This window comes from Pelodiscus sinensis, chromosome 27, assembly GCF_052426305.1.
Source record: "Pelodiscus sinensis isolate ZL-2025 chromosome 27, ASM5242630v1, whole genome shotgun sequence".
Taxonomy (NCBI): Eukaryota; Metazoa; Chordata; order Testudines; family Trionychidae; genus Pelodiscus; species Pelodiscus sinensis.
The window spans coordinates 3,444,780-3,452,806 of NC_143078.1; positions in this window are offsets into that span (position 1 = coordinate 3,444,780).

Here is an 8,027-nt window from a genome sequence, read left to right on the forward strand (position 1 = left end):
TGTCCTTCCAGCTGAAGTGATCATGTTGCAATAGCAGCTGTGGTCATTTCCACTATAGCTCCTTTCCTACTGTGCGTGACATACGCACGTCCCCAGATAAAAGCATCTGTGAGAAAGTGATCCTCAATGTGCAGCCAGTTATCCCTCGGAATCCATGTGACCATTCGCCTGCAATTGGTGTTTGCTTTAGGGATAGCTCCTTCACTAGACACAAAGATTTGCAAGGCGCTCTGCACTGCAGGGGAGAATTTTAAACCCAAGCAGATGCGGAGATCACCAGCACAGAGAGATTGCAGGACAGCAGTGGGCTGGGAAGACAGCGAGGACACTTGGCTAACGGGAGGCTTTGCTGAGTGCAGGGGCAGTGTGAAAGAAGAGAACAGGCTGGGAGTGGGAGGAAGACTCAAAAGGAGCAGTCAGCTCAGGAAAGAGGAATGAGAAGAGTGTTGAGGGCAAAAGGGAGAGGACGAAATGAGAGCAGAGGTATCTGCGGGAAGGAAGAGGGGACTGAATCATGTGGAACCTTCAAGTGAGGATGGGCACTTTGAACCTGATCATGTTTCCAAAGTAGTGTCAACAGCTTTCTCCCTAATAGATGCTCTTAAACTAGACCACCAATAAGTGTGTTAGTTGGGAAAGAGAACGGACACCACTCATCTCACTGCTGCCAGGAATCAGAGCCTAACTTTAGCGTCTTGGATAGGTTTTACAGAACCACATCCCATAGGTTGTGGAATCTCCATCACTGGGGATATTTAAGAGCAGGTTAGATAAACAGCTGTCAGGGATGATCTAGATGGTGCTTGGTCCTGCTGTGAGGGCAGGAGACTGGACTCGATGACCTCTCAAGGTCCCTTCCAGTTCTAGTGTTCTAGAATTCTATGACAGCCCAGCTGATACAAACAGGCCTTGCAGCCACTCAGAGGCCTGGCTAGGATAATCGTGGAGAAGGGACCCAGAGGTGAACGAGAGAGAAAAGCTTGAAAGAGAGCATTCACAACAATAAAGGTCAAATCCTGGACCGTTGGAGTGAATAAATTCAACTGGTTTCCGGGGTGAGCAGGATGGTCTGGTACCAAGATGGCTATCACACTGCACCCATAAATTAGTTCCAGGTTTTATTTTTCAGGTGAGACTTGGTTAGGTGTTTGTACTGATTTAAAAAAAATACATTCCCTAGTCCGTTTTGATTCAGCAGGGCTTTCATATTGTTATTCCAGGTTGGCTTCTCAAGGGACATAAATGTCTAACCAGGAGATCATTATCACTGTATAATCTGGGTCCTGAAAGAGACAAGGCGCCTTTTAGAAATAGGGGACATGGCAAATGGTTTGATTAACTAAAATCCCCTGTAAACCTTTTCAATTAAATGGATGTGATCTAAGCAGACAATGAAGGACAGCGGGCAGCATTTGCTCTCTGGGGGAGGAGCAGGACTGAGGTGATAAAACAGCAGTCGATTAGATTTCTTTCCTCTGTATGTTCTAAGCAATATTTTTCTCACCCTTAGTAGAAAGCATCTTGTAAGGCATCTTAGGTAATTTACATATTAAGAATAATTTCCTTTTCTGGCATATTGTTACTAGAGTATTCCAGCATGGTATCATCGTTCAGAAAGGCACTGAGATTTGTATGTTTCTGACTCTATTGGGCTCTGGGGTGGAGGAAGGGTTACTAGAACCAGCCCAATACCTGTGTGCTGAGTAACTATGTGACATAACTGGCAGCTTTGTTGTTCCAATGATTCTTCCAAAATTTAGGGCCCACTCCTCTTGCAGGTGCAGGCAGTGAAAGGAGCAAAGCACATGAGTTCAAGCTCTTTATAATCCCAATATTTGTAGTTTTTAAATCTCATATTTTAAAGCTAATGTTCTGACCTTTGGGGCCTCATGACTTTGGAATGCTTTGAGTTGGCAATATTGGACAAGTGGAATTTTCCACCCTTTGTTCCTGAGCCTCGGCTGGGATCTGATTCCTTTGTCAATGTGGAGATCCGTTAATGTCCCAACACAGGACCGGGGCCTCGCAGTCCACAGACTGCAGTCTGCAGAGTTGCCTTTTGATGGTGTTTTACCTACAGGAACACGGCATAATTGGTTCAGCATCCCACGCAGTTGTAGAAACACTCCTGGGCCAGAGGAGATTACTTTACCATTCGTCAAACTAGCACATGCCTTCTGCAGCCAGTCACCTACAGCACAGACAACTCTGGAAATTAGCATTTAAATCAGGGGTGGGGCCCAATACAGTCCCTGTCTTGTCTGGATCTGGCCCGTAGGGCTCAGAGTGACTCCCCCCTCCCCACATTGGGGAGCCTGTGCTGGTACTCTAGCCCCCAAGATCCCCCACCAAATGATTTTTCTGTGGGTCAGCGGCCCCCAAGCCAAAAAAGGTTCCCCGCCCCAGATTTAGATAATGTACAAATGCACCTCACTACATGTTACAAGATGAGCAGGGCTACTGCTTCCATTTCAGCTGCATCCAATTGCTTTACACACGTTGCTAGCTTTAAAAGGACACCGTCAAGGCTCTCCCATCTGCAGAACGGTTTGAAACAGAGATCATTGCTTTCTAGGAAATAGAATATGTCTGTCACCCTGCTTTATTTTCTTAAATTGCACCTTTGCCAGGAAATATAGCCACTGGCCTCGTAGGGATCTTATACTAGGACAGACCTTCTGCAAGAAAGAGACACTCATCTGAAAGGAAACGTATCTCCATTGTACCTAACCCATTATGCTCCTTCCTTCCTTCCTTCCTTCTGCTACATCCATCTCTCTCGGGGGCTGATGAGCATGTCTCTTTATTTGTTTTTTAATCTGGACATTTCAAAACCATATTTTTCCCATCCCCAAATCTCCTGGACTTTTTACCATTTCTCCCTCTAAAATTAAAAACTGAATCTGGTGAAGTGACGGGTAAAAGCTGTGTGGTTTCTGGATTGTGTGCCACTCCCATTCTCAGAGCTCCTGAGTGCCATAAGGCTGCGGCAATGTGCAAGAGGGATTTCTCAAAGCGGGGGAGGGGGGGTATAATCATGGGAATAAAAGTCCATGAGTTACTTTGAGTGTCTCGACACAACTGTGCAAAAGGCTGCGCGGAAGCTTATTGTTCACCTTTTACTGGCTAGGGCCCCGGGCCTGCAAGCTGCTCCAAGTTTGTAGGTTTATACCAGCAGGCCGTTCAAGTGAATAGGGCTCTCCGTAGGCACAAGGTACTGCCTGCATGGAGCATCTTTCAGGATCTCTGCTCCTAGCAAGGGCGTGATGGTCTTATGCAGCAATAGAAATAGAGCCACATTCTAGACACCAGGAGTTTGATTTGGTACAAGCTGGAAAACCCATGGTGGGGAACGTTTTCTCTCTCAATCTTCTTTTCCCCTAAAACTAGCAAAAACGGTGCTCTATGGGTTCCCGCATGACGGAATCCTAATAGTTGGGGGTAGGGGGAGGAGAGACCCACGGCTTTGGGCACACACAGTTAGGGTACATCCACAGTGCATGCTTATTTTGGAATAAGCTATTCCGGAAGAAACGGCCTTTTTCAAAATAGCACTTCTAAAACTACAGGGAAGCTTCAAAAAGAGTCCGAGGAAGGCTTCCCTAATGTGGACGTGCGATCTCGATGTAGAGCCCCAGGAGGCACTGGGGAGGAGCGATTTTGAAATAGCAGCGGTGGAGCCTCGACATGGAATGAGGTTTACAGAAGTCGGAATAAGCCGTCTGTTATTTCGGAATGGCGGTGTAGACGCTCGCATTGTGATTTCAGAATAACAGCCCTTATGCCCAAATAACGCTGCTGTGTAGACGCGCCCTTACATCCATACACAGCTCTCCCTGCATGGGTTATCCATGCACCTCGCAGGAGGACGGGCGGGCACTGCCTGGCTGAACGGGCACAGAGTAATGCTGCAGTTTGGAAGCGTATATGTACACCTGTGCTAGAGATACAGGCGCAGAGAAGAAGAGTTTGGGCCATGGTTTGGAGCCCCAGAGTCCACTGAGCCCCAGTTACATGTGTGAACATACTCTCTCTCTCTTTTTTTGCCCCCTCCTATATTAAAACAAGTCAGGACCTTACTAGGAAGGTTAAAAAGCAGGTAATTAGGTAACTGGGTAACCACTGAAAATCTCAGCCCTGGGAAAACTGATGGGATTTCCTCTGCTAAAATGATATTTTGCTCTTTATATATGTACATAGGCTCCCTCTGGCTGGGTTCTCTCTTGTCCTCCCCTCCCTTAGCCTTGTAAAATAGCAAACAAGAATGTTAATCTAAAAAGGGAGACTCTATCACAAGCTGCTTTGTGTACAGAGGGTTTGAGCTCTAAGGGTACGCCTAGACTGCAAGGCTCTTTCGGGATACCAGAGATATCCTGAAATAGCTATTCCGCGTCCGCAGAACGCATCTGCTATTTCGAAATACTGTTTGAATGAATGGGCATGCTATTGCAGCATCGCTGTAAACCTTGTTCCACCAGGAATAAGGGATGTCTCAAAACAGTGCTGTATTTCGAAATTTGGTGCCGTGTAGATGCACCACATTTTTATCTTATTTTGAAATAAAATTGAAATAAGATACGCAATTTGCTCATATTCCTGGTGGTGCTGCAAATAAACACCTGCTATAAAACTCCAAAAGTAAGGCGAGTTTTTCTCTGACTTTTCTTTGAGGGGGAGCAGCCTCATTTGGGCTTTCCCCTAAATCCACAAGACTTTCTTTGCACAACCATTAATGATGGAGCCAGATTGCCTAGGGCCAGTGGTGCGGTCAGTGCTCTCTTGTATGCCTCCTAACCCTACTTTAGCCTCTATGCGGTGCTGAGACCCAAACCTTGATTTCCCATTACCCCATCCAGAACCATAGCCATAAGCCTGTTCTTCCTCCTCTCGCTATGTATTGTGTATTTCATTAGCGACACCTGAAGAAAGTTTGTGGTCCCTTTGAAATAATGGGATACGCCACTCCCAGTAAAATTGCACAGGTTTCAAGAATCTGGATTTGTGGGTTCAATTTTTTTTATTTAAAAGTTGTTAAAATTAAACCTACCTCTGCTGCTTAGTTGCCATTTCTTGTTCCTTTACCTGTTACCACACTGGAATGTTTATCTTGGAAGGATTTGCCTTCAGTATCTGGGAGGACACAGAATTATACAGAAAAAAATCTTGGTTTCTTTGATATAGTTTTAAAGTGAGATAATCTTCTCTCCTGGCCCCAGATGTGCTAGTAGAAAGACCCTGAGACTTCTCAGCCCTCTTCAGCCTGTCTGACTCACTCTCAGGGTTGTGGTGTTTACTCATGTTTATATTGCCATGGAGATTATTCTTGTTCTCTATAAACCAAAGCACTTTAAAATGAAAAGCGCCATTGATATTGGCACACACTGACTTCATATCTATGATCGAACTAAGAGACTCTAAGCATCCTGTGCATTCATCTTCTGTATGGGAAAACACAGAGCAATTTACCAGCATGGAACATATCTTTGTGGCTTCAGTCACGTCTCAATTGCTTTATAGAACTGGCAAAGTCTTGCCTTTTTCCCCTCATAAAACTAATGTATGGAGCTGCTATAAATATCATAAATCATGTCTTACACTCATTGAAGAATGAGGAGTCACCAAATGAAATTAATAGGTAGCAAGTTTAAAACAAACAAAAGGCAGTATTTCTTCATGAAGTGCACAGTCAACCTGTGGAACTCCTTGCCAGTGAATGTTGTGAAGGCCAAGACTATAACAGGGTTCAAGAAAGAACTAGATAAATTCATGGAGGCCAGGTTCATCAATGGTTATTAGTTAGGATGGGTAGAAACGATGCCCCTAGACTCTGTTTGTCAGAGGCTGGGAATGGGTGACAGGAGAGGGATCACTTGATGATTCCCTGTTCTGTTCATTCCCTGTGGGGCACCTGGTGCTGGCCACTGTCAGCAGACAGGATACTGGGCTAGATGGTTCTTTGGTCTGAGCCAGTCTGGCTGTTCTCATGAAGGCTCAAACCAATGCCTCCCTGCTGCTAACGCACTGGGTTCACAGCTGGGCTTTTCCTCCTGAAGGATCTCAGAGAGTTTTACGAGTTTCAGCTGCAGTATAAACAATGCCTAGGGGTCACTTTGGACACCACTGAAAGGTAGCCACCTCGGGGTAAAATGGATATACTGCTTAAAAGCTCATGGAAGTAGAGATGCAGGAGGGCTGCAAAACAATGGCTAAAAAGTAACCGTGTAACCGTTAAAAATCCTAGTGGTTATACGTGCTGTGAGCTCTGCAGTGTAAGCTTTATCCTGAAGGACAAGCAGCCGGGAGCTGGCGCTTGCCAGCAAAGAGGGTACAGTAGAGAAGTAAGCGTATAACCATAATGAAAACCGTGAAGTTTAAACGGTTTCACTCTCACATCCCTAGTATACAGCAACATGGGACGGAACGCAAAGAACACGGAACAGCCAGAGGAATGTTAGGAAGGCAACATTGGATGAGAATTAACACTCTGAACTCTTTTGAAAACTGCCATCGGCTCTCCAAGGGGACTAGAAAAGTGCATGTTATTACTGCTGTGCCCCTAGGTTTCTTCTCACATCCCAGCCTCACTCTGTGGTCGCTACCTTCATTATATCACACGTGAAATTAAATTGTAGGCTATTGCAGGTCAGGGACCACGCACTATTTACCTTTATGGCTTGCTGCCCAACACGCTTCTGGATACCAGGTGAAAATAGAAATATCAACACCACACAGATAATGAATGTAGAGCTGCACGTACAACCCCCTGTTAGTGGCTCAGTGTTTATTTAAAAGGAAAATTCACCCAGAAAAGCCAGTTTTAGGGTGAATAAGCCACTTCTTTGATATCAGCCAAAACTGGAAATGAAATAAGGGATGTTAAACCTTCTCTAGTTTTAAATCAAAGTTTAAACTTTTACTTTATTTTTAGTAAAAAAAAAAGGTAGAAAGTGCATTGTAAGTTAACTAATAAAAGATTTCAGGGACATAAAAGTTGGACAATGACCTACTTGACAAGTGACATGGGAGGGAGAGACACTGAGATATCAACCTCATGAGATCTGATGTTAACCCAATTAACACATGACTCTTTTGCCATAAAATCGACCAGTTATATAGCCTCGCATAACATGGATACTGGTGATACGTTGTTCCTCATGGCTAACTTAATATAATCTCTTACAATTCTACAGAAACTTTTATATTGAAGTCTCCCCAGCTGCTCTTTGGCCTGCATGTACAGGATCACATAACGAAATCCCAGCTGTCTCTGAAATGGAACAGCACACAACGTTAAAAAAAATGGGGAAATGAATGAAAAAAATCATATCCCATTGCAGCTACAGAGGGCTGGAAGACTGAGAGAGGTAAAATGGAATTACTTGAGTTTGATTTTTCACCATAGGATCCTTATGAGCATAAAGTGCACATGATTAATAGCCTAATTGACTAATTGGTCAGATTTTGAGGGAGAGTTTAATTCCTTATGCACAAATATAAGCGTAGAATTATTAAAGTTATATTCTTACATTTCTCCTGGCTGGCTGTTCTTGCTTCAGCTGATTTACACAAAGCTGGGTGCATTTCAGGTCATGCTGCAACCCTGATTGATAAAACATTTTGAAAGGTTTAGCTTAATGCAGGAAAGGCTAGAAAATGAGTAAAGATTCAGAGATAACCCCTGATGGTAGTTCAGCAAAGAATAGCCACACAAAAGCACTGAGAAATCAGGATCAATCAACTGGAAGATAACACATGCAGGTAAAGAAACCTTTAGCTGGAGCGAGAGGGATTTTTTCAGACAGGGAAGGATTGAGGAATTTTTGATGAGAAACAAATGCCCCACATAGAAGGCATGTTGTATTTATTTTTTGCCCTAAAGATTTTGAATGTTTCATTGTAAAATAAATTTTAAGAAGCGCATTTTGCTTCTTAAAGTTCCGCTCCCCTGATGTGTTTTTTTTATCTTGAGACTACGAGCCTTATTTTCCATTGTGCTGCCTATTGTACTAGTGCAAAGTGGAGATGTG